The following is a 15252-nucleotide window of genomic DNA, read 5'->3' on the forward strand; positions in this document are numbered from 1 at the left end:
TAGAGAATTATATACAATTAAGATACAGGCAAAGGGTTCACCCAGCCATCAAGTCATAAACTAATAATGTGTCTCAACTTTGTTGAGCCATCTGCTCTCACATCATCAACCTTCTTCAAGTCTTGGAGAATTGTGTCTATATATTCGCCTGTGCTGCTAAGTTTCATAATCTTTGCAATGACTCAATGAATATCAAGAAGCCGAGCTGATGATGAATCAATGATATGATTGAGACTAAGAGTGAGTGTGTGAGTAATGAGAAACAGTGAATCACATAGAAAGAGTCTTTGCTTCATTGAATGAATTCTATACTCATATGATTTACTTGTTGATTTAAAATATATCTGAAATTCACTAAATGATCAATGATGATCATGTGTCAAGATAAGAGTATTCAACAGACTGTCAATCTTCAGGTCATCAATGAGATGAATAATATCAGAGTTAAACATATTTAAAATCTGAAGTACATTCTTCTTTGAGTCACTCTAAAGCCTTGCATCAGTTATTCTAGTCAGTCAGAGACTCAGAGATATAAGATACATTCATAGCAGATATATCAGATTAGTGTTTCAGAAAGAAAGCATAGTTAGACAATGTGACAGAATATGAGCAATCTTCAGATATTGAAATTGATCACTCGATTTATTTTTCAATGAATTTTTATTATCATTCTTGCAATCTTCTCTGTCCTGCTTTCACTGCTTGCTGACTTCATTTTTATCAAACTTTTAAGAAATCTGTCACGCCCCTGGCCGCGTTAAGGCCCTGCTGCAGTTTCATACGGTTCATCACTTCCATGCGGATGATTTCATTCATCTCACAGGCCGTCCGAACTGGTTTCCAACTACCTTATGACATCATTTGAATATATCATAGAAAGATTCGATTGATGAGTATGAGAACCCTGCTTCTATATGAGGCCAGCAGATTACTCTTTCTTGATAATGAGATACTGCTGAGGTATCACTCTAGCTATTCTTACTCATGAAATGAGAGAAGAGTATCTGCTCATTATCTATATAGAATAGCTAGATGCTGACTTCTAGACTGATTATGTGATTATGTCTGAGATCAGAATCAGATTTTTTAATAGTCTTATTATCAATTTAACTGATCTTATTACACAGTTTTAACATTAGATAGTAGTCTCATACTGTTTCAGTGAGACTTACTGTCTACTCTTATTACATTTTTCAAATGAAATCATGATTTTCACTTCTCAATTTAAATTATTTTTATTACTTTAAATGACTTTAAATCTTATTTAAGTGTTATCAAAAAGTGTTACTTTTTAAAAAATTAAAAATAGTCTAAAAAAAACCTTAAAATGTCTAAAAATAGTAACTTTATATCAAGAATGAGACTAAATGAGATCAAATGAAATTACTTTCTCATTTTTTCAAGTCATGGTTTCATTTTAAGATCTGATATATAGTCACTTTACATGTTTTTTTGATAGCCAGTCTCAGCAGGATTCACACCAAGAAATGTATGAGATCAGATCAAATGAAATTAAATGTGAAATTCATAGTTCTGACAGTCAGTCTACTGACTTCTAATCAAAGAAGTCAGTGATTCATTTTTCTTCTACTGAAATATATATGAGAGTTACTGCATGTCTTATACAATCTTCTTAGTATACTAAGTATTATATCTGTGATATTCTCATAATAACTCTGTAGTCTATAAGCTCACTATTCAAGCAAGATAGTCAAGCTTACTTATATAGCTTCTTAAAATAATTATCTCTATATAATATCACTGACTAGTCACTACTTCAGTTCTGTTATATTACAATTCAAATTACTTAATCTGATTACATGTTTAAATCAGTCAAGCTTTAACAGACTGATATAATCTCACATATCTGTACTAAGATCAACTCAATCTCACTCTCTGAGAGAAACACTATATCATTCTCTAAAGTATGTACATCTCTACTCTGACAGAAATCTGAGATTTCTGAAATCACTGTATATTTTAGTATAAGCTCTTCAACTGCTTTATCACTGCTGCAGTCTCTATACATCTATATCTATTATAAAGATAGAGAGATTAAGATCAGAGATTCTCTGAGATATAAGAGAAATATCTTATCTAAATTTCACAGCTTTATCTGTATTCTTGAATGAAAATTTCACCTTAATTCAAGCCAGTATAATACTTATAAGATATAAGTAATATACACTATCAATCTTCTTAAAGATATCTCTGCAACTACTTGAGTCATTAAGAAGAGAGAGCTTGAGTATATTAATACTATCATAACTTGAGAAGAATTCAAGAACTTTTTACTAGATCAAATTGAAGATTACTACAATTATAACTTCACAGTGATATAGTAGTTTAACTTATTATATTAATAAGATAATGAGAATTCTTTCAATTTCAATATAAGATTTGAAGAATATTGAGAGAAATTAACTGATAATTTGAATCAATTAAAAACACAGCTTTATCTTATGAAGCTGACTTATAAGATGCAGATAATGATATTATAATATCAGAGTTTATCAATTAATTGCACTGAGCTTGTCAACCTGACTTTTCAGATCTATTTAAATAATCAATTCTCTGAGAAAAAGATTAATAAGATCTCTTCTAAGTAATTAATAATAAGATCTAAACAGTGCTGTGACAGCTTCAGTGTGAAGAAAGTAAAGAAGAATTTCAAGTATTCTGATTCTTCACTCACTGTAAAAAAATATTAAAAAAGATTTGATAAAGATCTCTGTTTTAACTGCAGAGCTGATAATTACTATATCAGTGATTGTAAGAAGCTGAAGAAGAGAAGAAACTGAGAAGATATCTTCTTAAAATTAACTTCTCTTCTGATAAATGTATCTGTGAAAGATAAAGAAGAGAAAGAAAAGAATTGACAATTCTCATATCTCTGAGTTCATGTTATAATTACAATGCATACTCTGAATGAGAAGATATCAGTAAGATGTCTACTCAACTTCAGAACAGATATTAACTTCATATTCTATTTCTTTTCTTTGATGAAGAGTTGAAAGAAGATAGATCTGTCAGATTATATAAAATTTACAGATGAAATGAAATATTATTATTTTAACATAATTCAAGCAAAGTGTGTAGTCACAGACTCAGAAGAAATCTTTAAGAAGAGCAGTCTGCTTCTTCATATAGTTAATATTATAGCTAAGAATATTATTCTAGATCTTTTATAATTAAGAGAAAATAATTCTCTTATTGACTGAGTTACTCAGATATAATGATATTATCTCACTGATAAAGAGATAGTAATAGAGAAATCTGAAGAGTTTTATTGAAAAAATCTTGAGAAAAAGATTGAGTTGATATACTGCATAGCAGGTGATTGAGACTTGAGAATAGATGAAGAAGTCATTACTCTCACTGCAAGATTAACAGTAGTATTCATTATTGAAGATGAATATACACAATATCTCTTTACAGATTTTAAGAATATCTTTTCAGAAAGAGAAGCAGTGAAGTTTTCTGATATCAAGATATAATATAAGATTTATCTTGAAGATAATGCAATAGTATTATACAGATCTCTTTACAACTTATCTGTAAAGAAATTGAATGTTCTATATAAATATCTTGAAGAAGTACAATCAAAGAACTGAATACATTTATCAAAGAGTTCAGCAGAGACATCTATACTCTTTATACTTAAGAAGAATGATAGACTATATCTATATATAGACTACAGAGGTCTTAATAAGATAATAATTAAGAATCACTATTCACTACTATTAATTAATAAGATGATTGATTGATTATCTGAAGCAAAGATGTTCTTAAAGATTAATATACAGAATATCTATCATAGAATCAGAGTTAATAAAGATAATGTTTGAAAAATAACTTTTCATATCAAGTACAGTAATTTTGAATATCTTGTTTTATCTTTTAATCTTTGTAACACTTCAGTCATCTTTCAGATCTATATAAATGAGACACTGCAGAGTCTTGTTAACATCTTCTGTATAGTATACTTAAATAACATTCTAATCTTCTCAAAAATGAAGAAAGAATATAATACTTATATTTGAGAAGTATTAAGTTGCTTGAGACAGTATCAACTCTATACAAACACTGAAAAATGCTCATTCTATATACAGAAGATTGATTTCTTAGATTATATTATTAAGATGAATAGCATTTCAATGAACAGAAGCTGAGTCTTTATCATTGAGAACTGATCAGTGCTGTGAATATACTGTGAGATACAGATATTTCTAGAATTTATGAATTTCTACAGATAATTTATCTATGTATATTCATGAATTACTGTCTCTCTTACAGATCTGTTGAAGAGAAGTGTGAAAGACAGAAAAACAAAACTGTTTACTCTCACTCAAGACACTGCATAGATATTTGCAGAATTGAAACAAGCTTTCATAGATGTTATAATACTGAATCATTTTAACTCTGACTTACTCAGTCAGTGTGAGACTGATGTATTCAGAAATAGAGTCTGTGAAATCTTTTCATAGTTGATACTGAAGATCTTTCAACATTGAAAGAATCAGAGAATAATTATCTCTGAGAAAATAGATAATAAATTGTCTATAAGAGAAGACTTTTTCACAGAGTCTATAAGATACTATGAATAAAGATCAGTGATCTTCTTCTTCAAGAAGTTATCACTCATATAGAGAAGATATGATACTCATAATCAGAAGATATTAATAATTATTGAATTCTTTAAGATCTGATAACATTATCTTCAGAGTAGTAAGTACTCAGTGTAAGTTCTCACTAATTATACAAATCTGTGTTATTTCTTGATAACAAAGAGCTTGATAGAATATTAAGTCAGATAAGTGAAGCTGCTTTCAAAGTATAATTTCTATATCTGATACTGTTCAGATCAGCTTAATCTTACTGATATGTTATTTAAACAGTCTGATTATAATATCATTGATACAGAGAAGAATTCTATAAAAGAATCTCTATCATCACTGCAGAAGAAGCTGACTGCAGAGAGTTAAGATTCTTTAAAGCTCAGAAATGACACTGAAGAGACAGCTGTGTGACTCAGTATAGAAGATAAAAGAGAATCTGAGTCTCTGTAAGAGACTGATACTGAAGATCATAAGCTTCTTATGTTATATCTTACAATTATTGAATTGATAAAGAATGAAACAGTCTATAATCTTTCAATCTGACTACTTTTAAAATTTATTGATAAGTTACAGAAGAGGAATATCTCTACTGCAGCTTGAATTTAAAAGTTAAAGAAGAAAGAATTCAGTTTAAACTTGAAAGAGACAGACTCTGAGTGAGATGATACTGCTAAGAAATCAAGTTACTGATAACTAGAAGAATGTGAACTTTTACTGCTGAATAATTTAGTCTTTGTTTCTTATAGCAGAGCAGTGTGTCAGAAGTTATTGAGAATTTATTATAATAATCTTCATACAGAGCACTTTAGATTAGAGAAGACTGAGAAGCTTCTAAAATATAAATATATTTAAGACAAGCTTTAGACAGATATTAAAGAGTATGTTAAGACTTACAATATCTGTTAAAGAATAAAGATCTCATGATATAAGTAATACAGTGAGTTGATATCACTGTCTATTTTAAAAAGCTTATGATAGAATCTATCAATGAATTTCATAGTTGATCTACTGAAGTTGACAAGAGTTAAAGAATATAACTCAATTTTAATCATTATTAATCACTTCATAAAGATGATCAGATATATCTCTATTTATAAAAAGATTAAAGCCTCTGAATTGACTGATCTATTTTTAGATATCATCATTTATAATCACAGTGCTCTGAAATTATTAATAATAGATTAAGAATCTCTCTCTATTAGTAAATACTGATCAGCTTTTTACTATTATCTTATAATAAGATATCTTCTCAGTATCACATTTCATCTGCAGACTGATGATCAGACTGAATATCAGAATCAGACACTAGAACAGCATCTTTAAGTATTCTATTCATATTATTAGAATGATTGACTTAAATATCTTTTAATTATTAAATTCATATATAATAATGCAAAGAATGCAATCTTAAAAGTATCTTCTTTCTATACTTATTATAAATATAATTCTTCATTACTCAGTGATATTGCAGACAATATTTCAAAGAGAGAAATAGACAGTCAGAATATTGAATAGATACAGAGAACAGAGTATTTCTCAGTATCAGAAGTAAAAGTGAGATTGAAACTTTTAAATAAAATTCATAAGAAGATGATGAAAAGTATTTACTGCACTTAGAAGCAGTAGATAAAATACTATAATTAAAAATATCTTTTAATAAAGTTCTTGATAGAGAATTAAGTACTACTTTTAACAAAGAATATCAAGATAATGAGACTGTATAAGAAGCTCAGTGAGTGATAGCTAGAATCTTTCTCAGTAATAAGAGTGATGAGTAAGCAGATATATAAGTTGAAATTACTTATAGAATTGAAATCAATTCATTCTATTTTTCACATTTTCTATTTAAAGCTCTATAAGTAATATCTCAGAGTGAAGCTGTCTTAACTGAATAATATCAAGATCAAGAGTGATACTGAATATCTTATAAAGAAAATATTGAATAAGTGAACACATTACAGTAAGCTTCAATATCTTATTAAATAAGAAGATTATTTATTATCAGAGAATTCATGAGAACTGCTTAAGTATTTGAAAAATACTGAGAAAGAGATTGCAATCTATGAGATGACTAGTAGAGACTGTCTTATTATATATCAGAGATGTTAAGTAAGAAATACTGTTTAAAACTTCTCATTTTTCTTAAAGAATTTTTTAGAGATAATCTCATAATAATGAGTTAATATCTTATAGACTCTGTAGCACTCTTCTTTTATTTTCTCTTAAAGAGTTTTTTAGAAGTTTAATAAGACTATACAAGTGTAAAATTTCTGAAACAGTTAATAAGAAAAGAAAGAGATATTTAAAATTAATAAAAAGATTAATATTAATCAATCTACAGACTGCTGCTAATCTAATAAGATTACAGCTCACTGAAAAAAGTAAAAAGAGAAAATCTCAGAGTATACTCATTAATAATTACACTTTTATTAAACTTATTCTTCACTGTTGAAGTCTTCAGTATCAGCATCTTTATCTATTAAAAAGTTAGCACTGTAACACTGCAGAGAAGCATGCTGCAGAAGAGTATAAAAGATACTGAAAGTATTAACTTATTAACTTATAAAATATCTCAGTTATCTGCTTCAACTGAAGTAAGATTCTCTTTAATCAGTAATTAATCTCTACAGTGCTTTCAACAGCAGTATTAACTGATCTCTTCTTAAAATCAGTCATTCTGAGATATTTTTTTATCTTGAAGATTCACACTTTTATCTTCTTTTATAAATGAGTAAGAGAGATCTTCTCAGTCTTAATGAAATTTATTAATACTTAAAGCTTCAAGACTCTCACTCTGTACTACTTAAGTATCTAGACTTCTTATCAGAGCTGATACAATATCTTTCTATAAAGTAATACTTACAGAGAGATAGAAGTTATTGTTACAGATATAATAAAAATAATAAGAGTAAGAGAAGAAGTAAGTGTATAAAATTCTTCTCTTCTTCAGCTGCTTGATGCAGTGTAGATAAGTAGCAGTACTAGTCAGAGACTGTATCAGAGTCTTCTTACAGAGAGAAGATGAAGAAATTACAGAACTCTGCAGACTTAACTCAGCAGTATTCTGAGCAGAGCTCAGACATGCTGTGAGAGAGAAACTATGAATTGAGCTTCTCAAAGTCACTGTTTTCAGAATCAAGCTCTTCTCAGATTTCTCTTTAAATAATCACACAGAGTCATATATCACTGTATTGACTGAAAGAAGAAGCAGTGTTGCAACAGTGATGAGAGAAGCAGAGAATAGATTAGATACAGACACATCAGCTGGCAGAAGAGACAACATCTCACTGCAAGGCACAGCAACTATCACCACAGCTGTAAGAGAAGCAGGAGAAGATGTGACAATGAGAGCAGTGCTTTCACAGCTCATTGACATCACTGCCTTCAATCTGGCTTTCTTAACAGTCACAGAGACCGCAGCTGCATCACAAAGACATTTATTATTTACTAGAAAATATCAGAATAAGCCTCTTATTATCTCTCAAGAATGATACTCTCATACACTCACTATTACAGATGAAGAGAGAGAGAGAAAAATGTATCACAGAGAGAGAGATCTTTTCAAAAAATTCTATCACTACTGTTAGCTTTGTCTCTAAAAACACATCACTTTTACAGGAAATTTCATATATAGAATGAAATATGTTGAGAGATCTGTAAGTCACTTATTAACTATATTTTTCACATTTTAAATTAATATATAAGAAACTCACTTATCATACATTTGAATTGAATGAAGATGAGAAAAGAAAGATCTACACAGTCAGCAGAAAAACTCATCTATTTCTTTATATTATATATAGCACATATGCTGTCAAATCAGTTGACAACTATTGCTATATAACAAAGATAACTTCTAATTCAGTAATTTTAAGAGTATTAAGACTATGCTCTTAAAGAGAAGAGTATTATCATATCTCTGACTGTATCAAGATCTTACTGCAGTTTCATACAGCTTATTACTTTTATACAGATGATTTCATTCATTCTGCAGATTATCTGAACTGGTTTTCAATCATCTTATAACATTATTCAAATATATTATAGAAAGATCTGATTGATGAATATAAGAACCTCACTTCTATACAAGATCAGCAGATTACTCTTTCTTAATAATAAGACACTGCTGAGGTATCACTTCAGCTATTCTCACTTATAAAATGAGAGAAGAGTATCTATTCATTGTCTATATAGAATAGCTAGATGCTGGCTTCTTATTAAAGAAGTCAGTAATTTGTTTTTCTTCTATTGAAATATATACAAGAGTTACTGCATGTCTTATACAATCTTCTTAGTATATTAAGTATTATATCTGTGATATTCTCACAATAACTCTGTAGTCTACAAGCTCACTATTCAAGTAAGATAGTCAAGCTTACTCATACAGCTTCTTAAAACAATTATCTCTACATAATACTGCTAACTAGTCACTGCTTCAGTTCTGTCATGTTACAAAATCACAGACTGATGATAATCATATATAAGACAACTTTGTTATAGAATAGATACACATTGTGTCATTTCAGTAGATATGAATATCTGTATTAAGAACAATGACTTTGATATTACTTACAGAGTCTTCACAGAGAAAGCACTGACTAAATTATTCATATTAACATATGATTCTGATGATGAGAAAGTATCTTGATAGTATACATGAAAGAAGAAAGTTTTCAATAATATACTCAGTAAAACTTTCAATAATATTATCAGCATTCTGCTTTTAATTCTGATCTCAGCTAGAGAAATCATTGAACAAGAATAAGATAACTACAATGTCAGAGTCAATTGAATTTACTACTTCCGTGGTTCGGAAGAACGTACGACCGTTGAATAATAACACAGCCGCTTCTGAACTACTAGCTTACAAGTATAAAGAGGTCATAGCGGCCGCTAATTAATTTAGCATACAATATTACAATATATAAGAAGTCAGTGTATATCTGTAATTATACACTGACTTAAGCAATCTTTGAATCACATCTGATAGTATGTCTAAAAAACTGGTGAGAAGCACAGACTTCTTCAGAATGTGATAATTCTGTCTATGAAGTGATTCATAGTTATTATATCAGTGTGATTCTAGAATATCTTAAAAGATAGTATATAAAGAGTAGTGAGTGAAAGAGCATTTGATTGATACTGCTTTGCTTATTGAGGAAAAACTTCACACTCAGATAAATGTTATGTATGTGAACAGATGAGATATGAGAAAAGAAATAAGAGTGATGAATAAGATTCAAAGAAATTCACTTTCTACTTAAAGAAAGAATAAAAGAGAAGATTGATTATCACTGAAATTGTACAATGACAACAGAAATTATATAATGATATAGCAATATAACAATATAATAATATAATAATATAGTGATATAATAATATAGTAATATAATAATACAGTAATATAATAATAAACATTGTATAATTAATGAGAAATCACTGAAATAAATACCTTCTCTAGTTAATATGAATAATACTCTTCTCTGCTATCTGAACTGAAAGATATACAGAACCTCTCAGAGAGTTTACTTGAAGTAGTAAGAAAAGCAGCTGAAACTGCTGAACTGAAATTGAAGCTCTGTATATATATAAGAATTCTAAATAAGATCAAGATCTTGTATACACAGTGACAGACTGAGACAGAAGTTAAATAATACTTAGCATTTACTGTGAATCAAGCATTTACTATGAAGAGCTTTGCTGACATAATCATCATTATTAATAAGAATAGAGAAAATCAGATCTTAGATCTGCAGCAGAAGATTAAATGTTTACACAGATAGATAACTACATTAAATCTGAAGATCTTATCACAATTGTTCATAATCTCTTCAGAAGTGTACATATTATCAGTAAACTGGCCGCCGGGATCATGAATTTCACATTTGATTTCATTTGGTCTAGTCTCATACATTTCTTGACGTGAATCCCGCTGGGACTGGCTATCAAAAAAACAGGTAAAGTGACTATATATCAGATCTTAAAATGAAACCATGACTTGAAAAAAATAAGAAAGTGATTTCATTTGGTCTCATTTAGTCTCATTCTTGACATAAAGTTACTATTTTTAGACATTTTAAGGTTTTTTTTAGACTATTTTTAATTTTTTAAAAAGTAACACTTTTTGATACCACTTAAATGAGATTTAAAGTCATTTAAAGCAATAAAAATAATTTAAATTGAGAAGTGAAAATCATGGTCTCATTTGAAAAATGTGACAAGAGTAGACAGTAAGTCTCACTGAGACAGTATGAAACTACTATCTAATGTTAAAACTGTGTAATGGAATCAGTCAAATTGATAATGAAACTATCAAAAAATCTGATCCTGGTTCCAGACACGGTTACACGGTCAGTCTAATTATCAGAGACTGCTGTGCAGAATGAGAATCTGAGTATGAAATATATTAAGTCAGAAGATCTGTTGAAGTTATTAAGCTTTAATAATAACTGAAAAAATAATACTGTAATTAGCTAGCTAAGTCAGATGCAATTATATTATTGAATTGAATATGAACTCACAGACAGATAGTTAATGAAATTTCAACAAGTCTTAAGATCTGCTGTATTTCTATATGAAAAAGTGAAGTTATTATGAATAACTGATGAAAAGATGAATCTTACAGACTCAGAGTAATATTTATTTTTATAAATATGAAATAAGTTTTTCAAATGAATCTTGTATAACTTTGAGAAAGTGAATATATAAGATAAGTGTTATAAACACTTCACTGAGTGTAGATAAGTAAGTGATTTTATATTATACTTCACATACTTCAGCTTACACTATCTTATGTTAAATGAAGAACTTTCAATATCTTTCTATTTACAGATCTTCATTCATGATCTTATATCTAAGTTAAGAGTGAAATGAAAATGCTTAATCTTATAATCAGACACAGTGAAAGAAGTATACAATATTCTCATTATATAGAAATAAGTAAGTCAATTACAATAGAAAATACTACAATCAAGTATATCTCAGTGAAGAACAGATAATCAGACTTCTATAATACAAGTTATACATCTGAATGCAATGAATCTAGATCTGAATATCATTGCTAAAGTGCTGAATTCTCTGAAAAAGAAATTCTCTGAGTGAAAATCTTGATATTACAAGCATCAAGCTTACTTCAACTGTGAATGCTAAAATCATGATATAAAAGATTACACTCAGTATACACAGTTAAAAGAAGTAAGAGAGTTAAAAAACTAGCAGAATCAGTGAGTTTAAAGACACTCACTGATATTCTATGAAAAGTCTTCAAAGTGAAAGAGATGTCTGTATTAAATGACTCTCTGAATTCTATGAATGCAAAGAAGAAGCAGGCTTCTAAATGAGATGCAGATGAGAATGATGAAGTGAATACTTATCTCAATGTCTTGAGATCTGAAATGTTAATGTATAAGAGACACTTGAGTAAGAATTGAGAGATGACTGCAAAAGTATTAGCAGACACAGAAGCTTCTATATAATATATTAATGATTATATAATCTGAAGATTGAAAGAGGTCTGCTGAGTGAAGAATTTCTGATGTATAAGATTATCTGATAACTGATATTTAATATCATCTGTAAGAGTAAGAGTTCTCTTGCACTTCAGAGAATGATCTTGCTATATTTAAGTGTGCGAGCTGCAGAACATGAAATATGATCTTATTCTCAGACTTGATTAATTTCAAAGATTTAATTTGCAGATTCAATGATGTACATGCTATATGCAGTTGACTGATAGGAAGAAAAAGGTTCATATAATCTATCAACTGATATGAGAAGGACATTTCACATCTCTGATATAGAAGAATTAAATCTGCTTATACATTAACAAGTAAAGAGAATGATTTATAAGACCTCATCTGAAAGTATTCTGTATATCATACAGAATCTGAAAGTGAAGAAAATCAAGATAAAAGATATACAGAAGAATAAGTAGACTGACCGTGTAACCGTGTCTGAGACTAGAACTAGATTTTTTAATAGTCTCATTATCAATTTGACTGATCTCATTACACGGTTTTAACATTAGATAGTAGTCTTATACTGTTTCAGTGAGACTTACTGTCTACTCTTGTCACATTTTTCAAATGAGATCATGATTTTCACTTCTCAATTTAAATTATTTTTATTGCTTTAAATGACTTTAAATCTCATTTGAGTGTTATCAAAAAGTGTTACTTTTTAAAAAATTAAAAATAGTCTAAAAAAAACCTTAAAATGTTTAAAAATAGTAACTTTATGCTAAGAATGAGACTAAATGGAATCAAATGAGATCACTTTCTCATTTTTTTCAAGTCATGATTTCATTTTAAGATCTGATATATAGTCACTTTATATGTTTTTTTGATAGTCAGTCCCAGCGGGATTCACGCCAAGAAATGTATGAGATCAGATCAAATGAAATCAAATGTGAAATTCATAGTTTCAGCAGCCAGTCTAAGAACAAGTGTATGAAGAAGCTTCTGAAGAAGTATAAGAAGATCTTCTAAACAGATCTTTCACTGAAATTACTGTCAGAACAAGAATTCATATATAAGATTAACATGAGAAACACAAAACCAGTCAATCAGAATGTGTATTCTCTGTCACAAATACATCTTGAAGAACAGAAGCATCAGATCACTGACCTTCTAAAATATAATCTTATACAACTCTTATCAAGTACATGAAACTTTTCAGTTCTATTTGTGAAAAAGACAGATGAGAAGTGACAGATGTGTATCAATTATCAAGTACTTAACAAGCTTACAATCAAGAATAGATATTCACTGTCACAGATTCAACAACAGTTGAATATAGTTAAAAATGCTTAATATCTATTGAAGATTAATCTTCTCTCAGAATACTGACAGATCTGTGTAGATGAACTGTTAGTTCTGTGAACTGTGTTTAATATATAATAAGAAAAGTTTGAATTTCTGACAATGTCATTCAGTCTGATAAATGCATCTGTTATCTTTCAAATGATAATGAATATGATTCTTCATAAATAGAATGAAACCTCATGTCTTATATATCTCAATGATATTCTAGTCTTTTCAAACTCATATAATAAACATCTGAAGCATCTTAATGAAGTGCTTATAACTCTGACAGAGTGTAAGCTCTACATCAAATCAATCAAGTATGTGTTTGAAACAGAAGAGTTGAAGTTTGTAGAACATGTAGTAGATGATAACTGTATATATCTCATTCTGAAGAAATTGAATGTTATAGTGAATTGATCACAGCTGAGAAACATATATCATGTATAACAGTTTCTTGAATTGATCTCATACTACTGCAGATTTATCAAGAATTTCACACAAATATCTGTATCACTCTCAAATCTCTTAAGAGAAATGAATGCAAATCTGCAAAAGAAGAAGTTTTATTCAATTATCTGAAATACTGTATATGAAGAGGCTTTTCTCACACTGAGAGAATGTGTAATAACATTCTCAGTACTTATTCAATCAGATTGTGATAAACCTTTCTACATTGAGACAGACATATCTGAATAAGCTATCAGAGACATTCTTCTATAGATGAGTAAGAATAGCAAGCTGCATCTGATAATATATAATAATAGAAAACTATCAGACACTGAGCTCAATTACTCAGTGCATGAAAAGAAATTGCTAGTAATTAAACACACACTGATATTGTAAGATAGATATATTGATAACAGATATATAATAATAATGATTATGAATTATGAAAGTCTCATCTATCTACAATCAATCATAAAATCTTTCAAATGCTTAGTATGTTGAATCTCAGAGTTTCAAGTGTATAATCTTCATATCAAATACTGAAAGAGATCAGACACTGTGATATCTGATACAATCAGTTACAGATCTGATTTCATGAGTGAGAGTTCTGTGAATCAGATATAAGAGACATTCATATTAAACACACTGAGAAAATGCAAGGAATTAGAATGAGTGAATGTCATGATCTCTCACTTGAAGAATGACAAGATATCAGATAATAAACATCTTATAAAAGTAGTAGAAGAGATGCTTCTGAACTTCAAGCTGAGAAAATTGAAAAATAACATTACACTTTATCACAATCTAGAATATGTAGAAGCTCTCTATCTAGAATCTTCATTTTAATATGACTTGATGACTTATATATACAAGGAATTCAGTCACTTAGAAAGCTCTGAACTCATGAGTGTACTTAAATCAAGAGTATACTGACTAAGCATGACTGAGAACATTCAGATGTACACTCATAAGTGTTTGAATTATCAGGTCATGAAAGAATCTAAGAAAGAATTAGAATGTGAGAAAGTACAATATCAGATAAAGTATATGATACAACTATTCAAATAATGAGAGATGAATCTTATAGATATATTACTACAAACATCAAATGAAAACTGATGAATAATTACTGCTATTGATTACACTACTGACTGATCAGTCATGAAAGCAGTTTTAGAGATGATAGAGAAGATGATAATGAAGTTTCTACATAATAAGATCTATATCAACTATAAAATACTGTGTGAGATTCTAACTGATAACAGTGTGAATCTTGTAGAAGTGTAAGAAATCCCGCTTCTCGCGGATTCTTTACCTCTATTTCTATCTCTCGCGTAATCAATAGGGCTAGCGGCCCTTGGCTACACATAACTATATAG

Source organism: Blastomyces dermatitidis, assembly GCF_000003525.1.
Source record: "Blastomyces dermatitidis ER-3 genomic scaffold supercont1.2, whole genome shotgun sequence".
NCBI classification, from domain to species: Eukaryota; Fungi; Ascomycota; class Eurotiomycetes; order Onygenales; family Ajellomycetaceae; genus Blastomyces; species Blastomyces dermatitidis.